At 42.9% G+C, this 22701-nt stretch overlaps 1 protein-coding gene across 1 annotated transcript in view; it reads right to left on the reverse strand.

Annotated features, from left to right (window-relative positions):
- The window catches only part of MDFIC2 (MyoD family inhibitor domain containing 2), an 82271-nt gene extending 68005 nt beyond the window's left edge, over positions 1 to 14266 (reverse strand). The window contains exon 1 of the mRNA XM_080383152.1: positions 1 to 14266. This exon is cut by the window's left edge and continues 17706 nt beyond it. The gene's annotated coding sequence lies outside the window, so the exon portion shown is untranslated.
- Positions 14267 to 22701: the final 8435 nt, after the last annotated feature.

Genomic DNA, 22701 nt, shown 5'->3' on the forward strand with positions numbered 1-22701 from the left:
CCTGTTTACTCACAGATTCCCCAAAATCTGCATTTCCGCAGGCATTCATGTCTTTCAGATTCTTTATGCTGCTTTTTCTGCCTCAGTTATTTCTTAACACCATGCTGCCTGCTTTTCTGTGGACCCAGCGGAATGTGACTTTTTTGTTAGCCTTGGTTTTAGCACACGTGGTCAAGTGACCACTGCTTGACTCCCTAACCACAGGGCCAACAGCACCGCTGGCAAGGTGGGAAACACCTTTCTCCCCTCCACCTGACTCCATCCCTCTCTGTGAAAAAAAAAAAACAACAAAAACCCAAACAAAAACCCCAAACCAAATTGTGAGCAGCATCATAACCACAACATGAAGAATGGCAAGTGGCTATGGCTGAGCGATGCTGGCTGGTGTCCTCCCAAGCCACGAGGAGGGTCAGAGCTTTTTAGCACCCTGGACAAGAATGGTTTAACTAAAAATGTGTTTTAAATTTAAAAGGGGGTTGTGAAACATCTCCCTCCTCAGGTCTTTGCGTAAGGCAAGTTTAGGCTGCTGGATACTGGAAGGCCTGGATTGTTTGGCTTGGAAGTACCAGACCAGGAGTACAAGTAGATTGCTGAAGGATTGGGTTTTCCTTCCAGGGAACAGGTACCCATGTCCGTCCCTGGGTCTCAGCCCTCTGTACTGTGCTTTCCTCGCTGCAAAATGGGCAAGCCTCTTCCTTTCCTTTCTCCTCAAAGTGCCACCCTGGGGACAGAACGCTGTGTGCCTGTGCTGTGCCCCACGTAATGGGATTCTGCTTTGGGCTGGGACATCTTGATGCTAATAAATTAAATCAAAAAGGTTGAATGCTTTTGGTTCCCTGGGAAAAGCAGACTGCAGGAACAAAAGCACACCTGCAAACTTCAGTGAATGTGGTCTTTCCTGTCACTGAGAAATCTCTGTCATTGAATTCCCCTTTCCTTCTCTTACCAGATATGTTTTTTTTTTATTTTTTTTTATTTTTTTTTATTTTTTAATAAATAGCACAAGTTTAGAGTACTTGCATTATCAAAGAGTTTTCAATCCTGATTAGGAAATCCATTTAACCTGGTGTCAATTGGCCTCCTTGATGTGAAAATCCGCCTGAATCCTGGGAGGGCAGGCAGTGCCCTAGTCAAGCTTCCTGCAGGAATAACTTCTTTTAGGAAGAAGCAGAGGAAAGGAAAGGCAGGCCTAACAGTCAAAAAGCAAGGGGAATGTCTCTGTGAAGCACTGAAGGGAATAGATGCTCATGCTGGTGATGAGATTTTGTTTTAATCATAGTGATAAACCTTTTAATTTTGGTGCACGGCAACAGAGGCTTTAAAAATGAAATAAAGGGTTTGTGACTAATGAGAGTCCTTGGTGTTGCTTCCAGAGCATTGCTTGGGCTGTTATTAAAGCCCTGCCAATGGTTTCAAGTGGAACAGCTAATGTTTCAAGTGTTCATAAATAATTGTTTAATGTTCCAAGCACTTTAGGAGCAGGTTTTAAAAACTAGCCTTGCACTGATTATTTCCACTGCTGTAAAAACATTCTTTCGACAGTAGCTTTGTCTGCTACTGAGAGGTTTCTGTGAAAAGGACAAAAGAAAACAGCCACCATCCTCTGTGAGTTGATATAGAGGGGTGCACCTCACGCAGAACCTGTAAAAAACCCTAAACCGAGTAGATTTCCCCTCCAAAATTGATCAAAAATTGAAATAACTTTGTGGTATTGTGAGAGCAGGGCCTCAGCCCCATGGCTGGTGTTAGAGGGGTGATGGTGGCTCGTCTCCATTCCTGCAGGTGCTGGACGGGTACGGTGGGATGGCACCGTGTCCCAGGGAGGTTGTGAATTGCCTTGATTTACCCACCCATCCCTGCAGGTGATGCTTTAAAGCAGGGTTGGAGGTGAGGTCTTTTTGTTGTACCCAGGAAGCCCTTAGTGCCTTTAAACACAGCCCGAGCAGAGCCAAGAACCGGGCTTGGAAGGTTGAACAACTGGTGTGGTGAAACCAAAGGGCCAGAAGCCTGGGGAGCAGTGGAGGCTATTTTCTGAGGCTGCACGCAAACCAGGGCTGTGGGACATGGGACACATCCCGGCCCTGCTCTGCATCTTTGGCTATGGGGAGCAGGATCCAGCCTCTCAGAGCAGGCAGATCCAACAGCATCCCCGTTGTCATTCCTGTGCTCTCCAGAGCCATCAGCAGATGGAAACTGCTGTGGGGAGGGAGTGAAACGTGTAGCCTGAAGTGATCACTTTGGCCAAGGTTTGCGCTCTTAACTAATGGGTTTGGTTCCTTAAAGCAAGTTTGTGTTTTTGTTTTTGGTGGTTTGTTTTTTTTGGTTTGGTTTTTTTTTTTCTTTTAAAGCTGAATGTGGAGCAGTAAGGAACCTTTATAAGCAATCATCCCGCTAAAGTAAAACAGGTTGGCAGACATGCTGGCTACTCCTAACTGTGCTGAACATCCACCGTGGTTCAGAGCACGCCTTTCTGTTCGATCCCTGTAACTTTCCTGGTTGGGTCTGAATGGTTTTCCCTAAGATGATGCTTTAGGGTTATTTTGCCTTTGTGCACATCACATCCATTTCTGATGGCTGAAATCCTATTTTAAAAAGTAATTTTTCTTTAAAAAGACCTATAAAAGTACATGTAAGCATATAAAAACTTTAAGGAATTAGAGATTTCTATTTACTAAGTAGGATTAAGAAGTTTTGTATGTGTATGTATATTTTTAGAAGTATGTTTGTGTTTATAAATGTCTGTAAAACATATGCATGTGTAACCTTACGAAGAATAGTCACAGAAGCATTGATCTTTGTGTGCACAGGGAGCCCTAGCTCTTCGCCCTCTTGTGAGGATTTAACTAGCAGTTCTTCCACTGCAAAAAATACATCCCCCTTTGATCGTTGTTGTGATTTGGAGATAAAAAGCACAAATTTATTTCTGCTATTTTTTAGAACTAGATCACGCAGTGAGACTGGAAGGTTGTGCAGACACCAGTTACCGCTACGTTTGTTTGGATTTGGGGGGTGGTGGTGGAGGAGTGGGTGTTGGGGTTTGGGTTGGGTTTTTTTGGTGGTTTGGGGTTTTTTTGTTGTTGTTGTTGTTTGGGGTTTTTTTCGTTGGGTTTTTTTTTTTCCCTCCAGTAGACCTTTCTCTTCAACATCTCCTCAGTCAGGTGGGCAGAACAGTGCCTCCTATCCAGGAGCAGGCAGCTGGTTAAGTAAGCAGTGGGCTGGCCTGCCAGGGATACGCTTGTCAGGAAGGCGGGGGGTGGGGTGGGGAGTAGGGGAGGGGTAGGAAAGGGAGGGAGGAAAAAAATATAAAATAAAAGCTTTTGAGGCCAACAGTTTGCTGTGAGATGTACCTGCGGCGAGCCTCGGCGCTCGGCCGGGATTATTCCTGCTCGGCTGCCCTCTGCCGGCCGCGCTGAGCGGTACAGGGCCGGCCCCGCCGCCGCATTTCTGCGCGCCCGCGGCGCACCCCGCGCAGCACGTCCCACGCAGCGCCCCGCGCCCCGCCGCGCGGGAGTGGCGGCCGGTTTAATTAAGCATGAAAAATAGCCGGCATTTGTATGGATCAAAGAAAACAATTATGCATAATGGTTGAACAGAAAACAATTGACTATTATTGAATGAGAGGATTGCTCTAATTAATCCAAAAGATATACCCGCTGCTAAATGAGGTGAAGAAAAAGCTCAAGAATAGATTTAACTCCGGAGCGTAATATAGCTGAGGCAAGGGGGCAGTTTATGACTCAACACAGTAGAATTTCTGCTTGTAAATGTGATTGCTAACATTTTTTTTTTCAGTCACAATTTTCCTAACTTGCAAATGAATCTGAAATATGTAGAAATAATAGTGTCTGCCGTGTAAAATGAATGCATGTTTTTCTTTAAGGTTTTATTTTTAACTGTCTCTAGTAAAACTACATTAGTCATATTTATCTCACTCATGAAAGAGCCTCTTTCTGTAACTCGCTTTGAATTTAACCCCTTTAAGGTTATCCATGGTGTCAGCGCTGTCTGCCTTAGGAAACCAGTGCCTGTCCCTAACTCCTTATGGATGCGTCACTGACATTGGGAAGGCCATACTGTGTTAAGGAATACATGTAAATTCAAAAAGAAATAGCAGGATATCACTACTGTCTTGTTTGTGGTCAAGCAATCGTGTCAAGCCACAGGGAAAATTCAGGCTGAGGAAAGCAGTGGTGAGGAGGGGGAGCTGCCTGCGTCCTCCTTTTCCCAGTGTTTCCTTCCCCCTCCTCACTGTTTCCATTTCCGCTTATACTTCCCAGTTTAAAAGATGGATGATCAGTACCTGTGACCCTTGTATTTCTTATTCTCTGTTACATTTACACGGAGAAGATTATTAAATCTGCAGATAGAATTAGAGGCCAAACTAAATTCTTTTGTATTGATATAATCATGGGAGTTATTTTAAATGTGATGGATGTAACCTGAGAACAGAGTACGTCCAGGATGTCTAAAAGGCAGACATTGTATGAGTATTTATGAAAAAATCTGTGTGCTCTTAAGATGTCACGCATAATCCGCGCTGTGTGTCTCGTCAGTGTCACAAGCACATTTACATAGATTGTCATGAATTTCAAATTGCACCTCAAATCAATGCCAGAGGAAAATTATCTTTGAGCACAATGCAGCCTGCCTTTAAGAGTTAATCATACAGGTCTTGCTCTGTCTGGAGGTAGAGCTAGCCCTCCCGTGACACTCGCTCTCACAGCATGCCAGCGTCTGGTGCCCCGACACGTTTGTAGCACCTCCATGGGACTGAATGCCACCAGTGTCTGGTGCCACCCCCTGCCCTCCACAGAACATGAAGCGTGAAAATAGCGTGTTACGAACGCAGCAATCTCCTGAACTGGTGCGAGCGGTGCCTCTGAAGGGTACTGTGTGCAGGCTGAGGGCTCTGCTTTGATGAACCATTTGTAAACACCCCATGGGGACTTTGCTCCAACAGGTACGGGAGTTCTGAAGCAAGCGCTTTCCCAGTGCTGTAATATTGTTGCTGTCATCTAATTGCATGTGCCTCGGTTGTGGGGAATGATGCCCTGAGTGTGCTGTTCTCTGGTTCAGCCCAACCACAAAAGGCTGGCGTCAGCCTTGCTCCAGCTCCCCTGCCTGCATGCATCCGGGCTGGGTGAAGGCTCAGTTGGCAAGACCTTTGGGTTGTGGGGAGACAAAAGAAGCTGGAGATTTTACAAAGACCTGCTCAGGGTGACACCACAGCACCCGTTACAAACAGCTGGATCATCTGATCCCAGGCTTCTTGCTGTGTCCCAGAGCACATTGCATTTCTCCGGCGGGTAAATGCTTCCGCTATGCCCAGCAACAGCGTTTAGCTAGTGCAGTTCGTTTATTTCTGGAGAGAGACCATACGGCTGAAGCAGTTTCTTGTGGCAGATTACCAGTTACAAGTGCTGTAAATCACGGCATGGCCAATATTTTTGCCATGGGTCTGTCCACTCTGCAAATCACCATCTCCAGAAATAGGCTTCCAGCAAGCGTGGTCATGCAAGCCTGAGGCTTGAATTACCATGTGAACCAGAGGCACGACAATCCTCGGATGCTATCGCCGCTTCGGTATCCGATGGGAAGGAAAGGAGGAATGTTTGGGCCGATGGCATTGCAGTGATGAGAGACATGTAAATGCCAGCAATGCTATTTAGCATTTCTCGAGCAAGAGAATGGGCCAGCAGATACGTCGTGGATCCTCGCCAAGCATGTAGGGGGACATGTTGTTAACTTGCTGGTGGCTGCTGTAGCCAAGAAACCGAGTAGCCATGTAGGGACTGTGGCGGGCGGGAGAGAGAGAGCACATGTAGAAATAAGGCTTCTCACTCAACAAATTCTGCTGTTTGCATGCAGAAAAAGAGGTATTTTTGCAAGCGGGGACTTAGGAACAAGATGAAATCTTCCCACTTTTATCAGCAAGGCAGTTAGTGACAAGCACACAGTGAAAGGCTCAAATTCTGGTGCAAATTATCATGAAAATAACTGAACACACAGAAAACTTGGAATTGCAGATATCAGGAAGCCATGGCTTTGTGGACTGACGAGATGGAAAAGACTTTCATTCTCAGGGTTTTGTGGTGTAATTTAGCCCTCTGGGCACTATCCTCACCTCATGGATTTGCTGCAGGTTGAGACGTCTCCACCAAGAGAGACAACTCTGGTATTTTATGTACACAGAAAACAACAATCCCAGGCACTTGGGACATCTAGCTAAGTATGGAAACTCTGACCAGGACTGGGGCGTGCTGTCCTGTGAGTGTTCTGCTGGAGATCAGCCCCCTGTGTACTTAGCTGCTCACCTGAAACTATAGCAAATTTCTTTTTCCTTTCCAATCGCTTTTTAAAAGATGCAGAGAGCTGAAAGTGAGTGTTTTGTTCCATCCCTAAGGTAGCCGCAGTTTGGTGGTAGGTGAAGTAATGACTATATATAGTCACTGAAGTGTCTTTGGATAGTTCTGGAGAACAACGGCTGTATAAATTTAAGGTATTATTATCTTAAGTTTGCCACAAGTTGCAACGAGACTGTAAGAATTACCTTGGAGCACCTAATACTGGTACAGCTGCAGAGTTTAAAGTTCTCTTTCTGTCAATATTGTGTTAATTTTATCTGGTGCTTTTGCTTAAACAAACTAATCTGGAACAATTTCAGTAGCTGATTTTCTAAATAGAAAAGGCACTAAGAAGTCAACATCAAGTTGCACCCCTCTGGCATCCAGAGAAAGGAAAATCCTTTCTGAACAAATCAGATGTGGTCACACTGAGTCCAAAACACTGCTCAGCTACCATCATGCTGATTTAATCAATCTCCATGAGGTAAAAGAAGGTACAAAGTGGAGAATAATATGACTGATGATGGGATATTTTAATGAAATGTGTTGGGATAATTTAGTGGGGAGTGAAAGCACTATGGATAAAAGTGAGTCAGAAAGCACGAAAAACACCAAACGTATCAGAACTTGTGTATAATATCAAACAAGGGTTGAGCATCCTTAATCTGTGCTTCACAGGCAAAGGGATGAATTGGAGGTGATGCAGCTGTGAATCAGTGGGGTCGGGAGGAAGCGGCGCAAAAGTCGAACGATGGTTGGAGTTTGGGAATCGCATCGGTCTGTCGGGGTCCTGTGGTTGCTGTGTCTCACTGATTCATTAGAAAGCTTGCAGGGAGGCATGCGGAGCCCGTGTCTTGTAAAGGGGAGTCTATATACTTACCCTACTGCTGGCTATTGAGGTCCTCAGTGTCTTAATAAGAACTGTTGTGGGCTGAACTAAAAGAAGCAGCTTTGCACACTAAGGATATAGCAGATATATTGGCCTCTGTGGACCTGCAGGGCCATGGATAAAGCATCTTTCATCACATATGATATTATCGGCACGAGGAAGGCAAAAGGGTGTTGCAAGCTCCTGCAGAAGGGCAGGGGGTGTTAGGGGGTCATGTTTTGCTGTTTGGACCACCAACTGAAGGTAAAGAGAAGCTCAGTGAAATTTGTGCTTTAATCTTTTTTCAATAAGACTGATCTGAGACGGGCATTTGTGTCATAAAGGCACAGCCAAGATGCATGCTCGAGTAACAAGATCCTAAGCAGAATTTAGGTAAAATCCCTGTAGCTGTGTGAGTCTGAGTGTTCTTAGCACTGGAAGGCACCAAGAGAGACTCCTCACACTGGCATGTCACACTGGAAGTGTGTGAACGAGGCATGGACCTGTGCTGCAGTCGGCCCATCCTGCCATGTACCACCAGATGCGTTGCTGACAGCTGCGCAACAGGAACTTGTAAAAAGGAAAAAAATAGAAACAAAAGACAAAACGAAAATTTAGAGAAAGATTAAAACATATGCATCTACATGTTTATTACTTATGTGGGCCTAACCAATTAGAAAGCAGGAAACCCACCGGACAGGTCTTGAGGTGATGTTGAATTCCCATACCTTGATTAGCCAGAGATCAGGTCCATGGTTTTTCTGAAGCAGCTCTTTTTTTTCCCCTCAGAATGCATACAGGGAGCAGATCTTTTGAGTAGGAAGGTGCCATTTTTACACAATCACTGTTCAGACCATAGCCACACTTGAAGCCAAAAATAGAAAATATATTTTAGAACTTGTTAAATTTAAAAAAAAAAAAAAAAAAAGAAAGAAAAAAAGGGAAGGGAAAGAAAAACCTCCAGCAGAACTTTGCATTCTCTGACTTTTCAGACTTTCAGGTCTGCTCTCCTGATTACACATTTTCTAGCTGATGACATGCCATCAGCTAAAGATGGATTTTAAACACAAGTCATGTCAAAAGTTTCATTTAACCTCTTCAATATAACAAGCTGCTGATGGTTTACATTTCTGACAGTAGAGGTAAATTAATCTGTGATGGATGTTTGGAAGGGAGAGAGAAGATTTGCAAAGACGAGGAAGAAGTAAAATGGTAACTGGTGAAGACACTGGACATCTTCTGGAGTGTAGTGAGTGGTGGGTGGGAGGTGGGTGTGGTGATATTTCTAGATCTGCATCTTTAAGTATAGATACATCACACTCGCTATGTGTATGTATGTGTGGTTTTTAAATAAAAATAGTTTTCCATTATACTGTGCAAGTCTGACATTTGATGAGGTAGAATATTTCCAGATGGGTTGGATTTTGGAGAATAGGGAGTAGGTTATGATTTGTCTAATGAAATGTTAATTTTTTGGCAGTCAGAGGGGTTTAGGGTAAATCAGTTAAACCCAAAGATGATTAAAAAGGGATTTGTGAAACTTTGGAGTAGTAATTAGTATTAATTGAGGCCATCATTATTTTATATGATAAAGGTAGCATGCATGTGTAGTTGGACAACAAAAAAATGCTAGGCTCATCTTCCTTCTTTCTGGAGGCTGTAAAAGTTTGGGAGGGAGCTCCTGTTAGTAAGTAATCCCAAGAGACATAACATGGTAAAACCTTGACACAAGAAAACTCAGCCAGGAGACAGTTGATTTCTCAGCTGGGAGGTACTTCGGGAAGAGATGGCATCTTGCCGTCTCCACCAGGACTTGGTAATAATTCTCACTATTCATGAACAGATGTCTTTGGTTAGATTCCCTAGGTGCATTTGAATTCATTAAAGGATCTAGGGAATCAAGATATTAATTCTAAATTATTACATATTATAGATTTTATTTTCTGGAAGAATGGGAGCATGGAAAAAAGAGGTTGTAGTAAAAGTGGTAAATGATGTCAGGATAGCATAATCACAGAATACTATTATGCCACTTCAGGCTATATCGTATCTTTTTTTTGCTTTAACACTGGCTATCTAAAACAGTTTGGTGAAAGAGTGAGTGTTAAATTGTGTGTGCTGTGAGACCAAAATTCTGTAGTTGGAGACATTCAGAAGTGATATTTGTCCTGATATTCAACTGGAATAAAGTATTAGCGCTCTGTTGAAATCACTATGAGGATAGCAATTCACAGCAGGTGAGGAGCTGACCAGCTAACCTAAAGCATTCTGTAATCACAAGGTGAACTATTTTGTATCTGATTAGTAAGAACTGAATTAAAGGACCGCTAGGCTTAGGCTATTGTATGTGAGTTATTTTCAATGATCAGTACTTCAATATTTTACTGGGACACTGGAGGATTGATACAAAGTCCCTGCAGGTGGAACGTGTACCTTTTAAGAGCAGCCTGCAAGCCTTCCTTTCCCAGGTCAGCTACTCTGGGGAATTTTGGAGACAACATTTTGAAGCTGAACATCCAAAAGCTTTTCAAATCTTCATGACTAAACTCTATTCCAGTACTTGGTTGCATTAACAGATGTGATTTTTGTCAATGGGAACTTGGCAGAAGAACAAATTTCATCAGCTAATATTTGTAAACTGCTTTGAGATCCACTGATGGAAGGAAACCTGGACTGAGAATAAAAAATGCCAACTATTGAAGTTTGCTGAATTTTCCATCTTTGAATCTATAGTTATAGGATTTCTTCACGTCTCTTTAATTATCGCCTTCCAATTTTATTGCTCTATCTTTCTTCCCCATTTCCTGTGTACAGATGGTGCTTTAGTCATTTTTCTGTTCACCCAGAGTTTTGTTAACACAAAGAAGGGCCAGGTCATTTTGACTGGTCTTACAAGTACTCTCGATTTGAGTTTACTATGTCCTTTACTTCTTACTAAAGACAATTTAACTTATTATAGCAAATACTCAGGAGCTTTATCCTGCTTGATATTAAAATATTAATATTAAAATATCAAGCAGTGTCTCATTTCAGAGTCAGCCTCAAAGGATGGGAAGGGTTTCCAGTTGGTTTATAATTTCACTGCCTTGGTTGTTTTATCCTTCTATCTCCCCATTTCTCAGTGGGCTTGAATGAAGAGAATCCTCTGCAAATGCCATTGCCAGTGAGATAGCCTGAGAACGATGCAGATGATGGGCAGGACAAGGCAGCCCATCTGCAGCAGTAATGCTTGTTCATGGTGCAGCACATGTTGCAAGGACCCTTTGGTCATCCCCTTTTGATGCATTTGTCAGCATGGTCATGACTAGCATCATCAGAAAAAAACCTGCAAGTGTGCATTTTGTCTACTTGCACTTGAAAAATTCCAAAATGGACACTTTGAGTTGTAAAAATAGTTCATGCAGTACAATCTTTTTTGGGGGTGGGGAAATTTCTTTGCACAGGCTCCAGAATGCAGAATTTTTTAACATATAAGAATTTGCTTGGACAGGCATCTCTTCTGAAGTTGGTGTATGCTTTATTTTCCCTCAGCACTAATGCAACATATGTTTCAAGCCAGTCCTGATAATGTTTTTCAGTGGTATTCATCTGTGATATTTGCAGTGAGTTTCTTGGTGTAATTGTAATTCAGAAGTTGTCTGTAGCCCTGTGATATGTGCATAATTGTCCCTGTCCACTGTAACCACCAGCACCTCTTGTCAGCAGGATTGATGGTAATGTTTTGGTTCCTTTTTTAATAATTAATTGCTGTTCCTTCCAACAACAGGGGATTCAAGTGGAGCTTTTGTTGTTCTAAATTTGAAATCTTGAGTCTGTGGAGATGTTTCCAGGAGGTATTTTCTCCAGTTCAACATACACTCTAACCACAGATGTTGTATCATCAAAGAAAGAACCCATATGCTAATTTAAAAATAACAGGCCTGTTTATTGTTGCAGTGCACCATCATCAAAGAAAACAACAACAACCACCTGTCTTTAGCTGTATAATTAAACTGATGGGTCTTTATTCTGTGGTAAATGATATGGTAATGTATGGGTATGGAGACTAAGAGGAATCCATCCTTTTAAACTTTCGAGGTGTTTGCAGCATTGCTGAACACTGCTTTTTTAAAATTAGGGTTGTTCTAAAAAAATCTGTTACTAATAAGATGCTTTTCCTGGTGTAGTTATGCTTCCGTTAGCACTTTTTACCATGCTGGAAATTCATCTTTCCATAGCTTTGGATGGCCACCACCTGTTCTGGTATCTTTTTCTGCGTGGTCTTCAGTGATTCATGCAGTTCATTTTTATCACCTTTTTCTTTACCGCTCTCAAAGACCCATTTTTGTTGTCTTTCCCTGGGCCTCTCCAACGAAAGGCAAGCTTAACAACTCAACGCCAAAGCTGGTCCACACTGTGGCCAGATACAAGGCACCTACTCCTGCCTTCCCTCCTGTCCCACCAGGGAGATCCAGCCCCCCCAGCTCCTCCCGCAGGCAGCTGTGGTGCTGTTCTATGCACAACAATCTGCTGCTGCTTTTAAAACCAGAAGGACACTGATGTGTCTCCTTGCCAAGCCCTAGCAAGTACCTCAGGCTTTGAGTGTTGACCAGTCATTGAGTCTGGACGTGTCTGAGTTCCACTGGGCTATTTACACACATATACAAGCTCTGGAATGGCTCGGTCAGACCTCCACAGCCAAGTCTTCTGCTAGTTGACCATGTTTCCTACCAAACCCCAACTCTTAGAGAACATGCCTACTCCTACAGTTACTTTAATTGGAGAACAAATTATAATGTTGTTTTCACAGATCACTCTTTCTTCAGAAACTCTTTTGACACAGAAACTTGCATAACTAGTGCTCTTAGATGAGTAATCTGAATCGTGTTTTCTTTTAAAAGGCCAATCATATATCCTTTTGCTATCCACTAGACCTGTTAGTGCAGGCAGAAGATTGTGTTGGCCTGCAGGGATGTGTCATATTGAACCTGTCATATAGGACATGGCACACAAAGAATTTGGGGCATTAGGCATTTAAAATCTTTGACGATCCGGTAACTTTCATTATGTATTATCTATTTTTGCTCAGGAATTAGTGTCCTGCTTTTTTCACGATGCCTTTTTGCTATGGCCTTATTTAAATATTTCACTCTGATTAAAAAGGGAGGGCATCCCAGGTCTGCGGCAGGGCTCTGCACCTTTCCCTGTCGTTGCAGGGATGGTGGAGGGGGACGCCCACCTCTCTGAAATCCCTGCTTCCAGAATTCAGCCTTATCTCTTTAGCCTTGTTATCGCTTCATGCACCTTCCCATTCTCTCGAACTCTTAGGACAAGAAAAATGTGCCTGTCTGTGGAGTGCGCCTTCTGGGTAGAAATACTGCCGCGTGGTAGTGGGTTGGTATCTTCATCTTGTGGGTTTATGATTCGGAGGGCAGTGGTCTGTTTTTGAGCTGAGCTGCTGAAGATGTTCTTTACCGCAAGGCAGCGAAAGGTGCGTTTTCTTCACTGGGCTGGCGCGCAGGAGTGCACGCGGGCAGCAGTGCTCCCGGCGGCGTGTTCTCTGGCCGAGGTTTAGAGATTTGTTTATAAAGTTAGCGGTGTAAATTTTGTTTGTTATATTTTACCTGTTCAGGTGCTGAACTGGACAATAGAAGCGTGTGGTTTTGTGTAAAGGAACCAACACGTGTTCAGTCCTTTCTGCAGAGGCAGGGGAGGTGGTCTGCAGAAGCTACGCTGGTCGCCGTTATTTAATGAGCACCTTGCTAAACCTGACAGTCTTTTCCACATGAATGTCCAAGCCACAAATCAACTCCGCTAGCCTGCTTAGGTTTATTTGATCCTTGGTCTGAAACTGTTTCAGACTGTTAACTCAGATGCCATCCTGCAAAGTGCTTAATTCTGCAGCACAGGTCCCCCCTCCCAGATTCCGGTCTACACCTGGTTGCACTGGCAAAGCGCTCTTGTACTTTTCTCTAGGACTCTGTTCTGTAGACTTATTTCTAATCATCCATAAATAGACTCATCTGTGTTAGGTCTGTATGTCTGAGTAAGGGAAGCCACATGACAGCACGCCTCACTTGTTGGAGCAACAGCAGATCTGGGGAGAAAACTTGGCTTCATGGAAGTGGATGGAAAATTCTCATTGAATTAAAACACATCCAAAATCTCTGACAGCCTCTTCTCCAGACTCAGATTCCTTGTGTGGGATGGGGTGAGCTGCACAGGCTTGGTTTATCCTTCAAAAATATGGCTAGTAATACTCAGTTCTGTAACAGCTCTGCATCCTGGGAGAATAAGAAGCTGAAAAAAGTATTTAATTTATTTTCTTTATTAACATGTGCAGTGCAGTTTGTTTTGCTTTTTCTGCATAGTGGCTTTGGCCATTTTATTTTATCAGGTCTGCACGTTACAGGAGGTTTAGGAATGGGGCACTATCACCAGCTAATCAAGGTTATTACGGACTTCGGCATGTGTTGAAGGGTTTACAGGATTGGTATATACATTTTAGTGTAGAGCTGGACTGAGAGATAGTTTTTCAATAAATAATTGGACAGTTTCATCTTGGTTTTCTATTTTATGACTTCAGTGAATGAAGTATGTAACTGGCATTTATTAAAGATGATTGAGGGAAACATGATTTTTTTTAAAAAAAAGTATTTCCCCTGTTATATTTGGGCATCGAAATAATTTCTTTTCCTGATGCTTTTCCTTTTAGGAAAAATAATAATGAAAATGTTCCTGCTAGAGACTGGAATCTTTCAAAATTGACTCTTTAGAGCTTTGAGGAATCCCAAGGATTTCATCAGAGCACAACTGAAGATACAAACCCCTGACCCAGTGCAACCAAACCCAGGGCTGTGAAACAATTAGCAGAGCATTACAAGTACAAACACATGCAGTTTGTTACCAAGAGGGCTACAATTTTGACTATCTTTTATACTAGTTTTAAAATGTTTTTGAAAACATCTTTGTAGATTGTGAGCATGCATAGATATGATTCATATCATGTTGCCTGTTTCCCCAGGCTGCAGGACAGGTATTGGTCCTAAGGGCCCATCTTCCCCACCTCTCCATCTTAAGGATCTAACGGACACTTGTCTAACCTATTCTTTAAGACCTCTGATGACAGAGACTCTCCATCCTCCCCAAGCAGTCTATTCTAGTGCTTCACTAGCCTAATCATTCAGTAATTTTCCTTAATATTTAACCTTAATCTTTACTGCTGCAATTTAATCCCATTACTGCTTCTCCTGTCTGCCATGGGCATGGAAAATAGATTCCTCCCTGCTTCTTTCCAGCAGCTTTTTATGTGTTTGAAGGCTGCTTTCCTATGCCCTGTTTGACTTGTTTTCTGAAAGCTAAGCCACCCTAGTTTGTTCATTTCCTCAGAGGTTCTTACGGCCTCTAGCCCTGCAACGACTCTTCAGGTTGCTGATGGGTGGTTTGCACCTTTCTACAAATTCATTTCTCAAGTTTCTGTGCTATGTTTTAAGTAGCCGAGGAAGCCTTGATGCTACAAAGTCTTGTAGAGTGGGAGAGTATTAAAGTCAGTGCATTGAGTTGGTAAAAGACCTTTGTGCATGTCTCTGGATAGGTCCTCCGCCACTGGAGATGTCACACACCAATTTACTCATGCCAGTTGCTCTTTGCGTAATGCAGAGAGGGTACGTTTTGCATTTTACTCCTTTGCAGAACAGGTTTTAGCTCCCGGAGGCTCCTGAAGCAGCTGTCACAGGGCAGCCAGAGATGATCTGCACCTCCCTGCTCCCACTGCTCCCTACCCTCCACTCACGTACCTGCCTTGTGCCATGCTGCAGCGTTATTTTCTGCCCTCTTCTACAGCCTGGGCATATGGACCTGAAGTAGAAACGTAGGGGTATATGCAAATGTTTTAATGATGCTATTTGCATATCTGGAAGTGATTTACAAAACGCTGCACATGGAGCTGCTTAAAACTTGGCACCAATAGTTCGTAGAGGATCATGGCTCAACACAACAGAAACTGAATCTTCAGCTGGTTTTTGCCAGCTCTCACAGAGAAGCAGTGCAGTTTTGGCGACTGCTGAAGCGAGTCTGTCAATGAAGGAAGGCGCTTGAGTCCTTACATGAGTTTCAGCCCTGCCCAAGGGGAAAACATCCCATGATGTACTGCCTTTCTCTGCTTTCTTGCCACTTCAGGACGAGCAGCCAACTGCAGTTGGTCCTGGCGGTGGGAAATGCTCTCCTGCAAACCCTCAGGAGCGCAGGCAGGCAGGGGCGTCCTGGAGCTTGGAGCAGCCCAGGGAGTGTTTTATGCTGAAATCAACACCATTCTTACAGGTTCTATTTACTTATTTATTTTCCCCTCCTGGGATATGCATTTATAAGACTTGGAGATGCTCTAAATTTAAATATTTGAGCTTGGATTCTTTCCAGAAACAGGCAGCATTTTACATGGATCTGTATCATTTGGTTTTAGGTGGTCCCTCTTTTCAGAGCACCTGTGTTGGGAACCAAATTCACCTTTCCCATACCTATTTATAAGCTCTGATGATAGTATTGAGTGTCATGCATGTACTCCCTATGGAAATGTTGTGTGAGGTGGGGAGAGGCACCTAAATCCTGCAACATCACTTACCTATTTCTTTAAAAAATTTACTAGTATAGGTCAGTCTCAAAAGGAAAGGAGGAGAGGCCAGACTGCACTTATTTGTGTTCATCTTTAGATTTGCCAGCTCTGTTTCCTCTATTTTCCTTTATTTTGGCTTGAAGTTAGCACCAATAAGAGCAAGGGCATTGGTACTTTTGGAGAGTTCATAGAAAATGTGTTGCTGTAGTCGAAAGAAAATCTGATCTCAAATGCATGATAGGTGAATATCAAATTAATTTAGCAGGATCTGAGTTCACACACAAAAAATGTAGGTTTTTGTATATGAGAAACTCCTTGCAGAAGAACACCTTTAATGCTAAGGTTTTCCTGGTGGAGACTGGACAAGTTCTTGGAACTGGAATCCACAGGGTGTTACTAAACAGAAAGGAATCACACATGACCCCTGCCCATGCCAGTGGGGTTGGAACTAGATGATCTTAAGATCCCTTCCAACCCAAACCATTCTATGATTCTATGACTAAGAAAAGAGGAGCTAAGTATTTAATGGGGGGAAGTTTTGTACAAGCTTGACCTGCATTACACTCCTGCCCAGGCATCTGCTTGTGTCTGCTGGTGGAGGCAGGGCCCAGGGTGAGAAAGACCTTTGCCCAGTACAGCTATTCATAAAATCACAAAACAGTTTGGGTTGGAAGGGACCTTCAAGATGGTCCTGGTCCTAGACCCCTGCCCTGGGCAGGGACACCCTCCACCAGCCCTGGTTGCTCCAAGCCACGTCCAACCTGGCCTTGGGCACTGCCAGGGATGGGGCACCCACAGCTGCTCTGGGCAGCCTGTGCCAGCGCCTCGCCACCCTCACAGGGAAGAATTTCTTCCTAATATCTAATCTAAATCTGTCTTCTTTCTTATGATTGTCTGGCTTTCTTGTTAGATGGAAAGTTTTGTGCCATCTTACAGGAAAAGGAAAGAGAAATACAGCATCATTCTGAATAGCATGGTTAGGCACGCCACGGGTAAGGGACCCTTGTGTGCCCATGATGAAAATAATCCTTTCCCAAATGCCCTTTGAGTGCAAGGGCGCAGCTGAAGGGCCCTGCACACTAAATCACAGACTTCTCGCCTACTTATGTCAAGAAACAAGTGGTTACAGCAGATGAGGGAAGTGCAAGGAAACAGCAAGACAGGTTATCTTGCAGCACACCAGCTTCTGAGCCATTGCTGAGTGTTTTGTCAGCCTTGTAAGGAAAAAAAAAACCAACAAACCCCCCCCACCAAAACAAAACAAAAAAACCAAAACAACTAAAAAGCATTTTAAAGAGAGAGAACCCAATTCAGGACTGTATTCCTCCAGCTGCTAAAGGCTGCTCTTCACAGACACATTTACTTGTTTCACTCTGTTTACAGGGTACAGTGTACTGCTTGCAACTCTGTGTCTATGGGATGCGTTGATGTGGTGGGATGCGGGAATATGGTGGGATACTATAGGCAGAATATTTTATCTATAAGGAAACAAGAATGTTGCAAAAGACAAAATAATTCCCCAGATTTTCCCTGCTTCAGACAATGCACAGCTAACATACTGCTTACAGCATGTTTTGTTGCCTTTCTGCTAACATTGCATGTATTTTATATTTTCTTTGCGATTGTATAAATAGCATATAGGAAAAGGGAGACTATTTAGGGAAAATACTAATTAAAATTAACAATAGAAAATAGGAGATCTTATGTTTCTAAAATTAGAGGCTGGTTATTCAGTAATAAATAGCCCTGTCATTATTAGTTTGCAGTCCCTCCTTTCTCTTGCCTGACACACAATATCACTGTTATCCATGGTTTGCCTGTCTAAACATGGTTTCTTTCCAATGCTCTACATTGTTTGCTAGCCCTTGTTACAAAAGCTCCCCAGTTCTGGGCTTATCTGGCAAAAGAAAATAAGGAGAAATATTCTAAACAAAATTAATTTGATGAAGGAATAAAAAAGGATGTTAACAAAGGTACTTTCATGCACTTCCTACTAGATATTGCTTATTGGCTGCTGGTAGTTTCAGAAACCTGGAAGCATGGACCACAATTTTATTTCCTAATAATTAGTGAATGTTTTGATGGATTTGATGGCTTTGTTAGGAACATGCTTGCTTAACTGAAAGGGGAAGTTGGATTTGCACCTTGGAGTACAGTGAGTCATTGCGATGTGCGGGCATGGCTGCAGCTGGGGCTGCACTTGTGAGAAAGGCAACGGGAGCTGTGTCTGTGCAAGGACCTCAGTCGGTGTGGTTCTGGCAGGTCCCCAGGCCAGGCTAATAAGCAGCTTCAGGGCTTTTCCATCCCAAGCAAAGGTATGGAGATAGGTTAAATGTATGGTCCCTTCATGCACGCAATGGCTAACAGTTTTTGGCCGATAACATCATGCTGAATCGCTGTCAGCATGGGCTGACAGCAGAAATCTCCTTTTGTGGGTGCAGTTAGGAATTACCTGAGCTTCTCTCTTTGTGGAAGATCAGGTCTTCCCAAAGGACCCACTACCCCATGGTCCACAAACTTGCCCTCCTGCTAGGCTTTTAAATACTCAGGAATGGGTCCCATCCTACCAGACCAATCCTTTCTTGTTACTTAGTGCTGGGATTGTGTTGCTCATCACCAGATTGTGTTTTGGATCTATTTGAAGGACACTGGACTAAATGAAGTCACCTTGTGCTGTCATTGCTTCATTTCTATTGTTGTCTGGAACAAAAAAACAGCCTCTATGAAAGGTGAAAAGGGGATGTAGAAGGTGTAGAAATCTGTGTTGGCTCAAGGGACAGTAATAAGGGAAACAGAGAAAGGAAGAGAACAAAATTCCCAGGGAAAAAATAAATACAAAGGAGGAGCAGGAAAGGAAAAGACATGAACAGCCATAAAAATCCAGTGCTGTCAGCTGAAAATTGGGGAGATTCTGTCATATTAATGACAGGAAACCGTACCTCTATTGGCGTTCACTGACAGAGCTGCAAGCAGCTGCTGTGGAAGGAAGGTGACTCGAGCATGAATGAAAATATCTAAGACATTGTGCGCTTATTTTGTAGAGAGAGAATTTAGTGAGGATTCGTCTGTCATTATCATATCCTCTGTTGAACGTGTTGCCCTTGGCAATGGATACTCGGTAACTAATTTACCTTTTTTTGTTGTTCAGTAGCAAGATTTTCATGCTTGGTTCACCTAGTAGTGGTGATTTTCAAAAGCAAGTAAAGAACAAACAAATCCCTGAATTATAAAATAGAATTTATGAAACACATACTTTCAGTCCTGATGCTGCCCATCTCCTGGTATTTAATATATCAGTTGCAAGTATACTGCTTTACTGGGTCTCCTGTTTTCAGTCATAACTACGTCTTAAGAGGAGGTGGTGATGGTAAACAGAGCTTTCTGTGTTACTAAAGGAGTTGAAACTAAGTGAAATTTCTAAACCCAAAGTATACAGGTAGGGAAATATCAGTAGATGCTAGTGCCCGCTTGATTCTCAGCACAAGGCCAGGCTCTTGACTGCTGTATATCAAGGTGCCAAGTGCAGGTGTGTAGCAGTCCAGATAAAGGGAAACCCACAACTTTCTGCAAAATAATGTATGGCTGTGACACTTGAAGCAAGAACACTAAGATAAATTTTTCTCCTACAAAAAAAAAAAAAAAAAAGTAGGAGATTTCACTGTCTGTTCTAAAAACCTGTGTGAAAGATGCCACGTAGTAGTTTGTGGGGTTTAATTTATTTGAGGGAGAAGAACTGGCTTGACCCTGCTGAGATAGTGTCCTGTGGCTCCTGGAAGTCCCAACCCAGTGCTTAGGTCATTCAGCCATTCCTTGCTTTGCATTTATCATTTCACTAGTGCAATATTGCATAATACAAAGGAGAAGTTAAGACACTGTGCACAGCAGACATCATATTTAAAGCCCTAAGTGAATGAGCAGTAAAATCTTCTAGGAGTGTAAAACCCGGGTAGCTTTCACTAAACCTGTCTCTGGTGACTCAAAGGGTGAACTTGAGACAAGCAGTGCGTGGTGATACTGAACCTTTCCCGGTCATGTGCTAAGTTTTGTAGACTCCAAAAACTCCACAGCAGTTTGGAAAGGAGGCACCAGTCTGAGATAAGAGGTTTTGGGAACTGGGCTCATATCCCTACACAGCCCTGATTTCCAAATCTGTGCTGACCAGAAGCTGTTGCATTAGGGGGGAAATCCTGAATTTGTATGAGTTTAGCTTAATTCCATCTCGGTACAAGTGCAGATGTGTGACTTACTCTAGTCTGCTGACCCAGAAGACTCGACCTTTTGCCTTCCACGGGGCTCTAGGGTGGCCCCTTTCATAGTTTGTCCGTTTGGATTACAGACTCCTTGGGACAGTGGCTGTTTCACATCAGTGTCTGGGGGCCCTTCTGCCAGCCGTTGTACAGATCTCGGGGGAAACCTCCTTTAGGGGCTGATTCCGCGGTGCTGAGCAATCCTGACCTCAACAGTGCTGGCTGAATGAGTGAGCAAGCAGTAGCAGCCGCCCCATCTCATTTCGCCAGGAGTGATGGCACATCCCTGGGCAGCGGGTAGCACTGTCCCCTCCCTCTGCACAGCCCCAGGCAGCACTGTGGGGAGGCGAGGCAGGAGACAGGCTCTGGGGCTTTGCAGGACTGTCCTTCACCACCTCTGCAACTCATCTTATTCACTGCGATAAGTCCTTCGGAGGCTTTTGCCACCTTCCCCTCCTCCTTCTGCTCATTCTTTGTTCCCTCTGGCTTCATTCCTCCTCCTTTCCCAACTAATTTTTTTTAAAAATAGAGGACATTAAAGTTATTTGGAGGTGTGGTGGTATTCAGAGTTAAACAACACTGGAAAAAAAATACTTTCCCTTCATTTAGTATTTTTAAAGAAGTAATAAGTAACACGGCAGGATACGATTGTAATAATATGAACAACTCTGAGGTATCTGAAGCTTTATTCCTTTGCCTCCTGCCTCTCTTGATCACTATAAGTCATGCATGAGCTATTACTTTTACTGTACATAATTTCTAGTATCCTTTGATATCCAATCACTCCTCTGATAAAGTGATTTTCTGACTTTTTCAGCCATGCTTACATAGCTGTTTGTGTATGTGTGGATGTAATTTATCTGTTTATTATAATTCTAATAACGAAAAGGAAGTGAAATGCTATTATAAAGCTCAGCATGGTAATCAGTTTGTTGTTATTGCTGGTCATGACAATAATTTTAAAGTCTCTATTTTGCTAATGGCACACCTTAAATTTTCCCAAGTTGGGTGAGATTTAGCCATAACTTTAATGAAGATATGTGATGGTAGAACAGGAAAGCTTGGCCATAGTTCAACGAAGCACTTGGGTGGGTGAATAAGTTCACGCACATGAGTAGATCTACAGATTTTAAGTGAGCAATTCCCACATCAATTTGAGCGTGTAAGTTAGTTTTCATGCCGGGGATTGGGGCCTTTATGCTGCCTTATAAAATCTTTGTGAATAAGGTGATTGTAACTTGTCAATGAGAAATAAACTTAAATCTAGAGTAACTTTCAAAAGACAGAAAAGGTGTTTTATTTTTGAGTTGTGCATCCCTGTAAAAAGCAAATGAAACAACAGAACAATATATAGTAAAAGGATAATGGATATGTAGCTGTTTAGAGCAAATACTTCCAAGAGAACCATCATAAAATTTGTTTTCTAACTTACACAGTAAAAGCAGTGGGAGCAATTCCTCAGTAAACAGGTTTGCCAACGTTGATGGATACAAGCTAGGAAAAGTATTGAATTTTTTTCTAATTAGCCTTTTTTTCCTACAAAATTGCCTCTTAATAATTTCCCTTCATGTCCAGTGCATAAAGGTATCTGTGTATATGAATTTAATTTATATGCCAATGATGTTTTATACATTGTCTTGTCTGCATCTCATTACTGTCATTAATAAGCACTCCAATACATCTCGTTACAAGGTTAATTGGGACAAATCTAAAATACGTCCCCTTTTATATTGTAAATATGATATCTCCTGGCAGCACATTCCTGGTGGATGGACACGAAAGTTATGGTGTCTTATTAAAGGTTTCTATATGGTATCATAGCTGCATTCAGTGACTACATTATGCTGTAAATACAGCTGTATGGAAAATTGGCCGCATACAACATAATCCAGATGAAACATGCACTTTCCTAGGACTTGATGAAATGTAATTGTGTACCACAACTCTGCAATTTTTATTTTTTTTTAATATTTTTTTTAGCCATACTTGTGGGCCAGAGTAATTTATACTATGTGTGCTGGTCTTTTTCTAACAGCTAATTTCTGATTTTGAATGCATATGTTTTTAAAAGTCCGTTCCTTCACAAGGCTCAGCTGTACCCTGTTATGGCTGATAAAAAGAAGCATTTTGCAAGTAAGAGGTGTTCTCTCTGGGCAGCAGATAACAGCCTTGGTGCTTTCATATCAAAATGCATCTCGTGTCAACATCTGTCAGAGTCTCTAAGATAACACACTGTAACAAGAATGTGGGTCACATATACGCCTTTGCTCCACAGGACCAAGGGTTAAAACTCAGGGAAAGTGGGACTTTCACTGAAACGTGCTCTTCTGTAGATGTGGCTTACTCTGCCAGCTCCTCCTGTCACACAGAGCAGAAGTGCAGATAGAGTCTGCAGCACAGTTGGAGAGCAGGGGGTGCAGATAAGGGACATCTCTGGGCACTGCATTCCTGTCCACTTTGTCTTTTTCCCGGGGTGATTGTGGAGCCACTGTGATGACTTACTGAGCTTGGAAAGTGTGTGAAGCCTCCCAGGCCTTGGTGGCTTTGCTTGAAGTCTCAGTTCTGTATCACACATGCATGGTGAGGACCTGCTGCTGCAGACCAGTTTGATAAGGGCAGAGTAGTCTGCATTTGCTTGCTAACTCAGAGGTATGC

This window comes from Falco punctatus (assembly GCF_963210335.1).
Source record: "Falco punctatus genome assembly, chromosome: 4".
In the NCBI taxonomy this organism is placed as follows: domain Eukaryota; kingdom Metazoa; phylum Chordata; class Aves; order Falconiformes; family Falconidae; genus Falco; species Falco punctatus.